Below are 15,467 nucleotides of genomic sequence, written 5' to 3'. Positions count from 1 at the left end.
AAGAAAGAAACCACTTACCAAAGAGCAGACAAGGACTCCCTGCCTGGACACATGCAGGTTGATGGCTTGGCTTGTTAGGTCTGTATTTCAAGACCGTTCCTAGAGAAGCTCAGGTTTATTATTGAACACGGCTTTGAACGTGACAAAGTCCAGCGACGATCAATTTTCCGTGTAATTACCGCGGAAAGGGTCGTGACCAAACTGCCTGCGAGCCCGCAGTGGCGGTCACTGACGGTACACGTCCTCTTCAAAGCCGAATGCGCTCAAAGCCGCCTCGTTTCCTTTCCTAGACGCGCCGTGCGAGGGCAGCAGAGATTGCGGGACGGGAGCGTGTGCGGGCTCTGCGGGGACACGGCGGGAGCGGCCCCCGAGTGTCCCGGCCGCTCCGCCTGCAACCACAGGGACTCCCGCCATCCGTCCCGGACATCCCACGGGATGCGGAGCCCGAGAGGAACCTGTGTCCTGAGAATCAGACTGTTAAATAAGTCTCTCTCGAGGTGATAACACTTTTAAACTTTTGCGATGGAGTCACCATCCCTAGAGGGATTTACAAGACGTGCAGATGCGGCTCCTGGGGACGTGCTGCAGTGGTGGGTTTGGCAGTGCTGGGCTGATGTTTGGACTCGAGGATCTTAGAGGGCTTTTCCAAGCTGATTCCAGGATACTCACCCACCTACAGCGCAGAGAGGGGAAAGGATACAGAGCAGCCAAAGCCTGTGAGCAACTTTCACCCCTTAAGCAGAAAAAGCTCAACACCGAGACTGCGGCTGCACCTGACTCTGATTGCCGAATCAAAGTCTGTTTGATTTGGTGACAGCGAAGGAAACGCTGCCATTCCCACCCTGCAGGGCCAAACCCCAGCGCTATCGTGCAGTCGCCAAGAGATGGAGCCGTGCACCAAATCCCAGCCGCGAATAAACAGCGACCAAGGGCTTTTAGCTCTTTATTCTTCCACTTCAGCCGGGTTGATCCTAAGGCTCCATCCAAAGTCAGCTGATGTTTCCAAGCAGCGATAAATCAAGCAGAAAGCGCTGACGGTAATGCTGCTCGTTATTGATCGGGTGCTGCAGGTGATGTTTAGGGGAGGGCTGGCCATTCCCACCGTGCCCTGGGTAATGGGGACACAGTCAGGCAGCAAGGACAGAGCTGGTGAGACAATGCTTTGGGCTTCTCCTCCGTGTCCGTGTTGGGCTGTCCTGATTACCCTTGCTCGGTTCAGAGGCTTAAAGAGGGCTGAGCAGTTTGAGTCACAGGCAGGGCATGCAGAGGCTGATACAGATGCTTTTCTCTAAGCTGCCTCTCGACCCTATAATCTTTTCCCCTGTCAACCAAAATCTTCAGCTTTTTCTACAAGGGTACATTCTGCTTCCTTGCACCTCTTTGCCCAGGGACATGGTGGCTGCCAGGGTGGATGCCCTTCTTCAGCCAGATGATGAGCCGAGCCTGTTAGCAGGAACTGGAGGGACAAAGCATCCAAACACAAATCCCATAGGTCTGACAGCAGCTCGGGCAAGGATGGGTGGTTGTTTGAAACTGCTCCAAGCCAAGCACTGTGATTTGGTTTCATCTGGATCATTCCACATTGAAATAGCTGTTCCATTCCTGGTGTAATTTTCATGAAGGAAAATTTGAAAATCTGTGAGACATTAATTCTGCAGGAACACTTTTTCCCACTGAAAAACAAACATCTTGGGAAAATTCCCAAGAAGATCTGAATAATACATCTGTAACACTGATAGGAAACCCCTGTGATCATGTGGCTTTCATTGCCTGGGGTCTGTTTAAGCTCTGAATCCCACCTGTGCTACACAAGAATGGCTACTGAACATCCCAATAAGAGAGTAGTGATTTATCTGGAAATCTATCCTACAATAATCTTTTCTGGTATTTGCTGTAATAAAGGGAATATTGTCATTGATTACCTCATGGATATGTAACTTTCTGCTGGCAAATCTTTCACAGTAAGGTTATAATAGCATCACTCTTCAGCATCTCTGCCAGATACTCAACTCTTTATTTTCTGTTCTGTCATATAAGCTGAGTAATTTATATGCCTGTTCAATACAAAAGGTGGTTATTATATGTTTCAAGAAAGAGATTTGACAATATCTGCCTTGTAAGAAATACTGAGTCTTAGAGAGGCAAGGGAAAGGAAAATACTGTAAATCAAGAGGTGACAAGGCAGTTTTCAGATGGAAGATTAGAACACTGTTCAGGGTTCCACAAACAAATATGTTGAATTATAGACAAAAAGCCACTTTCTAGCATTTGTCCCCTGTTGCTGCAGTCCTTTTAGGGACATAAATCCCACTGAAGTCAAATCATGTCTATAAACTAAATTCCAAAATGAATCCATAAGTAGAGTCTGACATGGAAATGCTTATTATTAGTTTGATTTGTACAAGATGTATAGATATGATTTCAAATAAAAGCAACATTATGGAAAAAATTACGTCAATTGCAGTTTCGTCTGAATAAGGACTGCATAGTATGAATGTGTCCCAAAATAACACATCTGCAGTGATCTAAGTGAAGCTTAGCTAACATTCCCTGCACTGTGTTTTTACACAGGTAATTCCATGTGACTGCTTAACCCCAGCTCTAAAACAACATTGATTTGACAAATGGATGGGGGAGAGCCCCTTGCTCCACCCAGGGAGAAGGAGCAGTGGCTGCCTTCCAGCCCGTACCACGCTGCAAGTGGATGTGTTTTAACTGAGGGACTAAGAACCCTTTGGTTTTTCCAAGTGCCATCACAGGTCTGCCTCCACCCAGCCAGGCCAGCAGCCAGGCACAAAATGTGGAGACTTAAATACAGCAAGAGCATGAGGTGAGAGAAACCTCTTTGGGTGTGGGACTGTGTGTCAATGCAGTGAGCTTCTGCCTGGGTCTGCTTTCTTGCAGATGACCAGGGCAGGTAACCCCAGGCCAGCAGGCAGGATTCAGAACACAAACTATTAAGGGTTGGGTGCCAAGAACTGATCATGCAAACTGCCTTAATCCCCCTGAGGAGAATGCCTGAGCACCGTGGGAAAGAGCAGATCATTTTGGACAAATATCCAGTGTTGTCAATCCAGTGCTGAACTCCTCTTTAGAGGTTCACAGGACAAGCCCACCCTGCTTCTGCCACTCTGTTCTGTCCTGTTTTCCAGGGCAAGGCTGCTCCACCAGCAGCCAGCTCCTGGGCCACCTCCACGGGGACACCACCGTGAAGCCCAGCAGCCCTTGGCAGCCACAGGGAGCAGGGCTTATCCTGATCCTGAGCAGCTCCTGGCTTTTGCAACATCACAGAGGAACAGGAGACCAAGGCATGGCAAGAGAAATTCATTGTGAGACCAGAAATCCAGACCCCGATTCAGAGAGCAAGGGGAGAAGATTATTATTAGCTCTCAATTACAACAGGAAGATCATTGCCACTGAAAATGGGAGGGGACATTGCCTGTCTCAGAGCAGCCCACCTGTGAAAGGAAAAGCACCCTCACATTACACTGGGGAGAGGAATGCGCGTCACTGCTCTTTTGAGGCAGCAGCTCCGTAGGAGCCTGGTGACAGCAGATGTGATCCCTCCTCTAGAGGAGCTGCTGAACTGTGAACATGCAGAAGTGGATTTCCAAGCCCAGCAATACCTGCTGCCTTGAGTGACCTACTTTTTTTTGCACGCTATGTGAATAGGGTTAGGCAACAGTTAATTTGGTGCTGAAAACTGAAACATTTGGGTAGCAACGATTACCACGCATGTGGTGAATGCCATGGCAAACCTCAGTGCCCCTGACAGGGGCTCCTGGGCAGTACATTTCAGTCCCATGCTTTGGGAACATATCCAGCAGGAGCACAGTGCTTTGCTAAATTGAGCATAATCATTCAAATTCATTTATCAGATCCAAAAGGAGTTTTGCTTATTAGTGTGAGTGGTAGTTTACCAAATGTACTGTTTTTAAGGTTATCTCCTAAATAGAAAAAATGAAAAGCATTTTCAAGTTGAGCATCCTAGCAGTCCTGTGCATCCAGATGAGCAAAGCTGAGCAAGTGAGGCTGTCAGCAGAATGTACACACCAGCACATCTTAGCTTTCCCAATGGCCTTGCTCCATAGCACAAATAACACCAGCTATGAAATCCCACCCTACACCACCATCACTCTTCACTGGGCCCTGTGCTAGCAGGTGTCTCATGATTCCTCCCTACCATTATTTCATTTCATCTGGGTCAGCAAATGCTCACTTATATCTGTACTCATTTATATTCATCCCTAGTTGAGTCTTCGCTGAGATTTTAAGTATTTGTCACTCATACAGAGAGGAGAAATAAGTTAACAAGTGAATCACTCATTTGGACTTTGCATTAGTTTCCCATGTCTGTGCTGAACGACTAATAACTGTTTCCAAAGTTGGGATTCAGTCTGATATTTCAGTATGATATGATACTTTGACTGTATGCAAATTTTAATTTTTTAACAAAATCTGATTTCTTGATACATTGGCCAATTAAATTAAACAGGTCTCCTCAAAATTAACCCCAGTTACAGCAAGAAACTCAAACCTAATAGTTGCAGCTCAAAAGCCTGGTGTGTTTTATCTCCCTTTTTTTCCCAGAGAATGAGATCCTGGCACCCTAATTCACAGGCACCAGAGCTGATCTCCACAGAGAGTCGCAATCAAGTCGGCTCTTTCTTTGCAGCACAAAGGAAATCACATTTCTTTGAAATGCTGAGGAAATCTGAATGTGTGTTCCTGTTTAGCATGATTAAGGTGTCACATAGCACTCCCACACACCCCGACACAGAGAACTTCTTGCCGGCTGCTGATGTCAAAGCAAATCAGCTGAAAACACGGAGGGGTTCTGAGAAACACAACTAGGGCACGCCAGGCAGGCTGGCAAGGAGCTACCCTGTGTCATAGGGACTGGGCAACCTCAGGGACCACCCCTGAGGCAGGGCACAGGATGGGGACAACGCAGGAGTCTCTCTCCCCTGCCCCCCAGCATGTTTCTAGTACAGGCACGGGGCACTGATATTTCATTCTGTAGAAATTTCTGCGTGCAAGCTGCTTGTTATAAAACCCTGATAATAACAGTGCATGTATCCATAGCAATTGGGAATCTCTCCAAGGGGTGCACTGCTTTGCTTTTGGATTTTCCCAAAACCTCCTCTGTGTGTGCTCCATTTTGGTCCCAGTTGTGCAGGACATATCTCTTTCTATCCCTGTTCTGTCTCTCATCACCCTGATGATTCCGGCTGCCATCCTCTTGCTTTTCTTCAGCTCTTTGTTCTGTATATTTTTGCTTGTGTCCTGTGGTTTGTCCACTGTTAACATTAATAATTTAGGAAATTGTCTGCTTCTGCTGAAATCAATTCCTGTGCTACTGCTGCTTAAGTGCTGGGCCTGGGCCCAAGTGCTGCTATGATGGGGACCAAACAAAGGAAACAAAATGAAAAGAGAACAGAGGAAAACAGGCGCCTCATCCTTCAGCACCCTGTGAATTTAGGTGGGGATGCTCAAAGCCTAAGAAACCCTAGCACCAAATTTCATTGAAATCCTTTTTTTTTTCCATAGGTATCCCAGATATGTGTTACCATCCCGGTGCTGGAAGAATTTGGTGTCAGTGCAGGAGCCCCACAAGGTCCATCCCCTAAGGCAAAGCTGCTCAGACACAGGCAAAGGGGACTGACAGTGGAAAATCCATCACCCTGTGCCTCTGCAGCTGCCTACCTAATGAAAACTGTAAAGAGCCAAAGTGCTTGTGCAAAGCTAGTGACAGAAGTGACTCTTTCTTACCTCCTTACCTGCCATCAAACCTCCATCACTGAGCCAGGGTCCATCTCCCAGAGCTACACCAACCTCACACAGAAGATGCCATCCTGATGGTGACTCATTTCCCTGCAAGTGGCAGAGGAAGAAAAGCACCATGTGTCTCAAGGCTCAAGCTGGGGGAACCAAATTCTCCTTATTTCTTTCTCTGGCCCCCACTGCTGAGGGCCTCACATGGGGAAACTGCCAACAGCAGAGGGCATGGATTCTGTCTTGGACACACATTTTATGTTCTTAATCCCAGGACTTTAATAGCTCTGTGAGGGAGAGAGATAAATAACAAGATAATGAAAACAGTGATTTAGAGAGCAGGTATGCAGACATTTTGACTAAGGGTGAGAGGATAAATCCATCTGGTATAACATCACTGAAGCTCAACCTGCATCCATGCTGTTGAGCCATGCAGCTGGGCTCCTCTGTCCTTCCTACAGCAGCATTTTAGCAGAAGGACTTTTTTACTGGGTTTCTTAAGTAGCTGGATTAAGACACCACCCCCAGACATAAACAGGCTGCAGCTGTCCCCTGAGGGCAGGAGAGATTGGATGGCCAGGGGAGGGCTCGTGCCAGGGCTGGGGCTCAGCTCCCACCAGGAGCTGCCAGCGCCCCGCAGCTGGACCGAGCCCTGGCACACCCTGGGACCACCAGGAACCCTGGGAGCACGGGGACAACACCACCACACAAATCCCACTGGCACTCCCGGGGAGTGGGCATGCCAGGAAGGGTGTGGACACCCAATGCCTCCGCTTGCCTCCTCCTCAAGGGCTTGGCTGATGTCCCCTGGGGACCACAGGCCCGGATGCTGGGGACCCAGCACTTCACTCCTCAGCTGGATCCAAGCCATGTCCTTACCCTGTGCTGGCTGCCCACTCACACACCCAATAGGCAGAGAATGTGAGGACACACTTCCCATACCCACCAGAGCTGGAGGTGCCTGCAGGCTGGGCAGGAATGCAGTGCCAGTCGTGATGGGTTAGGGCCAGAAGCCAGTGCAGTCACATAATTAAATAATGAGAGCAGATTAGGCAATCCCTGTGCTTCACGTTGACAAGGCTGGAAGAAAGAACAGAACATGTAATCAAATGAGGGGGGATTCTTTCTTTCTTTATTTACTTTGAAAGAAAGACAATATTACAGCACTGTAAGAGGTGGCATAGCATGCACTAATTTTGTGCTGCTGGGGATATTTCTCTCTTGCAGGTTTCAGGATAAGACAGATTTTTATTAAAGCCTAAGGGAGCAAAGAACTGGAGGAGCTGGCATTCACTGGGAATTAAGCCCCCAATTCACTTAATGCTTATTCAATAGCTTCTGCCCTTCCATTTGGCTAACCTGCCTAAGAACACATTCACTTCTTCACATCAGCAACCCGCAATCAGAAAAATCACCTGTAATCCAGCTCCTTCCAGGCACAGACCGATAGCTACACAGTCTCAATGACAGATCAGGCTAAATAAAAAGCACAATTCCACAATCTGCTATCAGGAGATGGCTAAGGCTTCCTTCTTTTGATGATTTCTGCCAAGATACTCCTGCTGAGTCACTGGGTTTGCAGAGCCATGTGCTGGAGGGAGCTGCCAGAGCTGACCCAGGGGCTGCTGCTCCCTGCAGAGGCTGAACATTACAGGAGCTGTAAGGAGTACCTGGGCATTTTCCTTGGGCTTTCCTGGCAAAGCTGCAAGCCAGGATTGGAGTGCAAATGTACTGAAGAAATCATCTGACTGGTACAGGAGGTGCTTTAGCTGGATTGCTTCACTGGCTTAACAGGCGACTAGACATTCACTTATTCAGGTCCCCGTTTCCCCAGCCCAAGGATGTAATTTGGTGACTCACCACCATTCAGGTACCAGCAATGACAGTTGGAGTTTTTCCCCAAACAACTGATTTCAGATACATAATTCATTTAGATCGTGTTAAAAAAATATGCTCCTGATTTTTGTCTCTATGGTGCTAAACACATCACGTAACGCCTTCTGCAGCAGTGACCTGGCTTACCCTGGATTTGGGAATCATCCAGCCGAGCGAGGCTCTCTGCTTTTTTGAGCCACCCTTCTGAAGTGATCTGCAGAGAAACGATCTGCCTGGAAAGTGACAACCCCACATTGCTAATAAATGTCCCCAGGCTTTAGCAAACCTGCCAAAAACTCACCGGACTTAGCACAGCACCTTTGGTTTAGTAAAGACCTCCGGCAACATGCAAGAGGACAGGTACCCCGGGCTGCAAGGGGACTTGTGGTATACATGCAAAGAGACATTTTGTCCAATTTGGGAAATTGCTGGCTAAGCTATAGGTGACACCATTCCCTGGCAGTGTCATTCGTCCTGACACCTTTTCAGTGGGAAGGCAGCTCGTCACGGCCGAGATGTGTGTGGAGTTGCCTTATTTACTCTCCTGGGGTGGCATGAATCAGAGTTGAAAAGTGCAGTATGTTGAAGTCAACCCATATTCCCATGATGTGCGAGTGTGAGTCACTCAGCAGGGAGATTCTGCCAGGGTCCCTCCTGGACGACCCGGCTGTGTTAAACGCGCCGGAAAATCCGCGGATAAAAAAATCCCCAGTGACGCACAGGAGCTGAGTAGGCTCCGTGCCTTTTTGGGGAAGCTTCTGAAACGCCGACGTTTCCTCTTGATCAATAATCTGGTTGGCAGAGCAGGGCTTTGAAGCAATCCAGAAAGCTCAGCTCCCTGCTCACACGGCCACTGCTGTTCCTCTCCGGGAAGATGACGCGCGGGGTAACCCCAGGCGCAGGCAGGGGAAGGATTTCTCTTGCACATCTATTTTAAATCTCCTGGAAGAGCTGCTTGCTGCTTGCAGGAAAGATGATGCAGGATGTGAAAGGGCTTTCTAGGGATGGGCAAAGAAAAATTTTTCAAAAAGAACAAGTCCCATCCTAAGGTCTCACAGCTGATTTCAGGTTTTCTCCATCATCTCCTTTCTCCTTTCTGTCCTCTTTAAATACCATTTGTGGGGTTATCATGGGCTGCTTACTGCAGCAAGTCAGCTGGCACATTCAGACAAGGTTTTCTTGGCCTTACACCCCATCACTCCTCTGATTCTCCACTTACCAGAGCTGATCCTCCTGTCCCTGCAGCCACCACAGTGAGGACACCACTGTCTTGGCAATGTTTTCCATGCTGTTGTCCTGATTGAAAATACAAGGAAAAGCCACTGACAAGAACATTTCCAGATAAATATCTCATTAATTTCAACCACAGGCAGCTGTGAGTCATTTCCCTTTGACTACACTCCTCTCCTGTGACCAGAAATCGGGTAGTGGAGGTCTGGTACAGTGTAAAATTCATAATTATTTTGAAGGGATATCAATAAATTGATAATTATTCTCAAAAATCAGGCCTAAAAAAATCCTTCATTTTCTCAAGAGATTTGCTATTAGTTAATCACCTTTGCTCCTACCACAGCTGTGGGATAAAATTAAGCCATTTTACTGCAAAACTGTTGGACTTTAAAGACTCAAGCAGCAGGTTGGGCTGTCCTTGGACCACAGTTCTGCCTCCTGGTAAATTGGGCCTTTTTCCCCCAGAATAGAAGTGGCATGAGGAGATTTTCACCCCTGGTTACCTGCTCTACTGCCACCTCAGTGCCCTGGTTGGGAGCACCAGGCTGCCTGCCTCGTGCCATTGGGATCTGGCAGCTCTGCTTTTCCCTTGCCTTCCTTTCCTTTCCTTTCCTTCCCAGCAACTGGCTTGGCTCAGGCACAGCGTGGCTCAGAGCCTGATGGATCACAGACCCCACAGCCTGAGCGCCAGCAGTGTCTCACATGCCAGATGTTTCTCTTTTAGACACGTTGCTGCTTTTTTTTTTTGTTTTCTTTTCCTGAAATAACAACAGCTTGACCAAGACCTAAAACCCCAGCTTCTAGAATCAAAGCCAGGGCTGTACCTTGGATGCAGACAGGCAAGGAGACAGTCCCTGGTGGGGTGGCACAGGGCTGGCCATGGTCACGCGTGGAGTGATGCAGTGGCTTCATGTGACACAATCCATCACTGGAACCTTTAGGCCTCTACTCAATACCTTTAAAAACACAAAACCAAACAAAGATTCCCAGACTGCTGTTTAATCACTGGGGGTCTGCCTTAAAATGAGCTAGAAAAGAACATTTTCCATCAGCTTTCGTGGGATTTGGGTGATACTTTTTCACTGGAGATGAATTCAAGGCAGGACAGAGCTCTCAGTCACCAGCCTGCCTGCCACCATGTGGAGAGGCCTGTGGGGTCCCTCTGGGCTGTCAGGGCTGCTGGGGGAGCGCTGGTCAGGGTGCTCACACTTGGCCAACGATGGCATGGCTTCAGCTGAGCACAGCACTAAAATCAGGACTTGATTCAGACCCAAACCTCTTGCCAATTATTTTTCATCACTTCACTCACTGCTTGTTAGCCCTGGGTTCACCCTGGTGACTAATGACTGCTCTTGTCTGAATTCAGTGCATTTCTAGAGAATAACCAAACTTCAGGAGAAGCTTCCCATTTGTACTAATGAAGAGGAGGGAAAACGTGATGGTGGAGGAGGATAAACACTGTTGTCATGTCATCAATTTCCCTAATTCTCCTTGGGGGTGGTCTCTGATGCTGTGGTACTCAAAGGGTTTTAACCTAAATCATAGGAAAAAAAAATACCCAGACCCAACCCATGCTGTGCTGGGACACCCTTCCAGCAAAGGAGTGGCCACAGATGGGTTTGTTTCATGCTGCATTTTAAGACATGGAGGAATGTAAAATATCCCACCCACCTGCTCCTCCACAGTCACCCCTCCAGCCACTTGCTGCCTTGAGGCCACACCACACCATTTCCCAGGGAAGGGAGGGTCCCCACACCAGGCTGGGCTCCCTGAGCACGGTGTCAGCCCAAAGCAGACCCCAAAACCCAAAGCAACTTCACTCATGAGCTGCAGGAAGCCAAGAGCTCTGTTTGGCAGCCATGAAGACATTGGAGCCCATCAATGGACAGCAGGTGACTTGTGGTGTGGCAATGTCACAGAGCCACCATGTCCCCATGTCCCTGCTGATGGCAGCTCTCCCTCATCATTCCCAGGATGAGCGGGCACAGCAGTGGGGGCAAAAATGGACAATTCCACCAACTAACTTCCACATGGGACAGGGAGCAGGGTGCAGCTCAGAGCCCCTGGGCAGCAGGGCAGGGAGAAGAGGAGGAGGAGGAGGGGGAGGAAGGCCCAGGACCGCAGTGGCTGGTGCTGGAGCTCGGGCGGGTTTCCTTGGCAGCCGCGAGCTCAGGGCACTCACCATACCTAAGTGAAGATTTTGTCACCATGGAAACATTGATGTCATCAGTTCTGCAGCAGCCTCAACCTTAGCTGCAACTTTTTTCTCCTTTTCTTCCCCCCCTGCTTTGGGGTTTTAATTTATTTATTTGAGAGTTTCTCACAGGAGATGACCCTGGTGCTGGGCCTGCCAAAACATCCAGGGATGTCCACTTAGCCCAGACCCTCCTCACGTCATTTGGGGGTGTTGGGGAGCCCCTCACTGGTAGCAGTGGGATGGGGCTACATTTTGGAAACACCCATCAGGACCATGCTCTGCCCTCTGTGCACTGACCCATTTTCCCTGTCCTCATAAATCAGCTGCATTTCCAAGAAAGGTCCTTTGGAAGCTCTCAAAATGTGAAGGAGGTGACCTGGGCAGGGGCTTGGCACTCTGGGGTCCTGCAGCTCTCACTGTGCAGGAACACAAGCTCATTGTCACAGGCACTATGGCAGAGCCACCACTACTCACTGTCCTGTCAGGAGGAGCCAGACAGACCCCAGAAGAGGGAATCCCACATCTCCATGAAGCATGGGATCCTGTGTGAGCATCCCATGGCCACGCACGGCTCTGGCTGTGCAGTGCAGCTTTACCCTCAGTGCTCAGGGGAGGGTCCCCCAGGCTCTAAACCAAAAATCCCTCTGACAATGACACCCAGCACATTTTCTGAAGAAAAGAGTTGTGAAGGAGCAGGACCTGACATCTTTACCAGGCTTGAGCAAGGAGACCCAGCCCTCTGCCAGCCTCCGTTCCAGGGATGGATTTCATCCCGTTAGCCACATCCATGATTCCCCCAGAGCCTCCTTTAACTTATCAGTTAATAGTGGACTGTTGCAGAAGTCTGGGTCAGACTGTTCCAGCCAAAAATACTCTCTACCGAGTTCACTGCAATGTTAAAACAAGAATTTCACCTCAGTGAGGGCAGGAGCAATGCTGTGGCTGAGCTCAGCTGTCCCTGCTGCCCCTCACACAGCCCTTCCCCCGAGTCACAGGGAGGTTTATTCCAGCTGTAGCTGGGATTTTTATAAAGTTCTGATTTTTTTTTTTTTTTGTTGCTATAATGGACAAATCCTGCTCCTGCTCTAGGCCATGTGCAGAGCAGAATCTCTTTTCCTTACCATGAAGGGGATCTTGATGGGCCCCATCCAGGCACAGGGATGCTCCCCCAGCCCTGCCACTGCTCATCCCATCTGTCAGGCCTGGAGAGAACCACATGGAAGGGAGACAGCTGCTAAAACAGAGTCAGAGAACATAAAACCCTAGTCAATAGACAGGTTTACAATACCTTTTCTCTTTCATAAACAGCAATCAACCACAGATTGTGTGTTTCTAACATTATGGCCCAAACTGCAATTTGAAGTGTTCTTGATGAATGTGTTTTTGCAACCTTCAGGGATCACACCCTGCCCCTCTGCAGCCGTAAATAACAAACCCAGCCCCAAGATCATAAAGCACCTGGCAAATGAGTCACTAACATTAATTATCCTTAATACCATCACAATAGGTAAAATATAGAAAGAAAAGTGTCCCTAAGCCAAGGTTTCAGTATTTCAATATAAGGAGGTACAGCACATACCAATGACAGCAGCAACACTTCTATTAAAGTGAGACAGTCAGTGGGTCTCTGACCTCATATTCAAAGCAAACTTCACTTTTTAAAAGGACTTTTTTGTAATTTAATGCAAAGGCAGGGATTTCATAGCTAAGGCTTATTTAAAAACGGGAGATTCTGGGTGGGAGAGCCTGCTATGATTTAAAAGTATCTCAGTATCTACTGTGAACAACTCAACTTCAAATGTATGCTGCATAAGAATTAAAGGATTAATGCTTGATATCCTATCCCAGCTGGAAGAAAAATTAACAAGAAACTGGTTACTATATCAACTGCCAGATCTGCAGAACAAACTGGTGAATTTAGGTGCTGAGACCAATTTAATGGTCTGAACATAAACTGGGAGCTCTGTTCTACACAGAGCTCTGCTTGGATCTTTGTAGAGATTAGTAGGAAAAACATATTTACATCAACAAGGTTCATCCATGGCCAGCAGATCTGTGAGGTTTGGATATGTTTGTATTTAAAATCCAATAGGGCCTACTGGAACATTAGAAAGGTATTACAGTACTTGTTCTAGCTGGCTGGTGAAAAACATGAAAGTGAGATTACCTGAAAAAAAAAAAAGCAGGTATCAGGCTAGCAGGAAAAATACCAGCATGTTTGATATTATTGGCAAAAAGGACATTTCAAGATCTGTTATTAATAAAAATGGCTAATCTCAAATACTCATTTAAGCTTTTCCCCTGTCAATAGAAAGGAAAATGGAAAAAAAAATGCATTGTAACATCTACTTAAAAGAAATATTTTGATATGTGTACTCCATTTAGTTGGAAAAACTCATTACAAATTTAAGAGGCAGCACTATTAGTGAGTGATGTGTTCTAATGGGCACAGCTGGTCTGTGTTACAGGGGCTGGGAGAGGTCAGCACTGCCCTCAGCAGCACTTACTGCCCTACTGCTTACAGATGCTTGTAAAGTTTCAAGGATTAAAAATCACTGTACACATGAGAGAGGAGGGCACTGCTGCTCCCAGCCAGCAGGGCAGTGGAAATCCCAAAGAAGGGAACAGGCCCAGCTGCTGCTGTTTTCCAGAGCCAGCAGTCCTGGGTGGAGCTGGCATCCCTGCTTTTCTTTTAGCTCATTAGCATTTGATTCCTTTGCTGCATTTAGGGATTGCCAGTCCAGAGCCCACTTGATCCCCAAGAGGACTTTACCTGAACAGAGCCTTGATGCTCTCTGGGAAGCATAAGGAATATCAGAGGCACTTCTTGTGCTCGGTGCTGGAGGGCTCCGAGATGGAGCCTCTCCAGGCCTTGGGGACCAAGGTCACAGCCCCAGGACAAGGCCCAGCTGCTTTGGGGACAGGAGATCAGGACCCTGAGCAAGGTGCAGATCAGCCCCAGATCCCCCACACCTGCCCAGTGCCACCATGTCCCATGAGATCCCTCAGCCAGCATCAGGCAAGGAGCCTCAGGTCACCAGGGATGGGACTTGTGGATAATCTGGCCTCCACCTGGATCCCATGAACAAGACATCCCAAGCTCTTGGAAAAATCCCACCAGACAATGCTTCAGGCCAGCAGCTGTTTCAGCACTCCCCTACAAGCAAATCCATGCTGAATTCTCAGGATTTTAGGTATCTATTTCACTCTCTGAGCAACAAATAAGCTGAGCCCACACAGCCAGGAAACTGGAGGCAAAGGTACTTTGTGAGATTCATCTCTGTGTTTGGTCTTCTGAAACTCAAAAGGTAGCTGTGAGCAGTGGAAGCAGCAGTAGGAAGGCAGGACAACCACAGGCTTTTAATGAGGACAGGAGAAAATTGCTCCCAAAACTCAGCAGTGCTGAGGCTTTGTGCTCTTTGGACTTGCATCAGAGCTGCTGCCCGAGTTCGGGTTGAAAGCCGAGAGCTGCGGGTCAGACCAGCCCCTGGCATTCCCAGTCCCCGGGAAGGAGAGCTGCAGGCACCTCCCAGATGGAACCAGGCAGCTTCTGAACAGCTCCATTATCAGCAAACAGAGCTGGGCACAGGCAGAAAGGCATCATTATCCAGGGAAAGCAGCAGCCAGCCACCAGGCCCAGTGCTCTGCTGCAAAAAGCTCAGGAAAAGCAGAGTGCAAGCTCAGACACAGCATCTCTATTACAGCACATGTAATCCTCACCTTCTGTAACCAACAGAGAATCCTCACTCAGACACAACCCTGAGACAGCCTCACCAGGCTGCTCTGTCACTGCCACAGGCCTGAGACCCAGGGCAGCTGCCCTGGCACATCATGACTCCAGCCAAGCCCCATTTTACTTAACTCCACACTGAGCACCTCCAATCTCACTTTGTTCAGCCTGCTGCCACGGCAGGAGGAGATTCTGCTGTTTCAGGAGTCAGGATCAGGGAGGAAGCACGAAGGAGGAGTTTCTTGGAGGCTGCAGCAGAAGGCAGGAGCAGGGCAGGTGTTGAAGGGGGATCTCACACACACCCATTGCCTGCTCACTCCAGGGCACCCACGTAGCATCTCAGCAAAGCTCTGTGGCTTATCCCAGGGCCGATAATCCAGATGAGGTTGTGGAACCCAAACACTGTCACCACTTCCCCCAAAGGCAGAGCCTGGGCAGTTCAGGGATGGGTCATTGTCCACAGCAGGAAGAGAAGCTGTATCCAATATATGCCTTCATCTCACCAAGGCCTAAAGATCTCCTTCCTTGGGTGGTTTTTCAGTCCCTCACACAACATCCCAGGAATATTTCTGGCTCTTCTGGGTCCAGAAAAGTTTTGTGAAGTCCTTGCTGTTGCCAGGGCAGGACAGCCCATTGGCAGTGGTGCCTGCTCAAGGGAAA

This window comes from Molothrus aeneus, chromosome 11 (assembly GCF_037042795.1).
Source record: "Molothrus aeneus isolate 106 chromosome 11, BPBGC_Maene_1.0, whole genome shotgun sequence".
Taxonomy (NCBI): Eukaryota; Metazoa; Chordata; class Aves; order Passeriformes; family Icteridae; genus Molothrus; species Molothrus aeneus.
The sequence above is the reverse complement of the archived record's forward strand: the minus strand, read 5'-3'. Positions refer to the sequence as shown.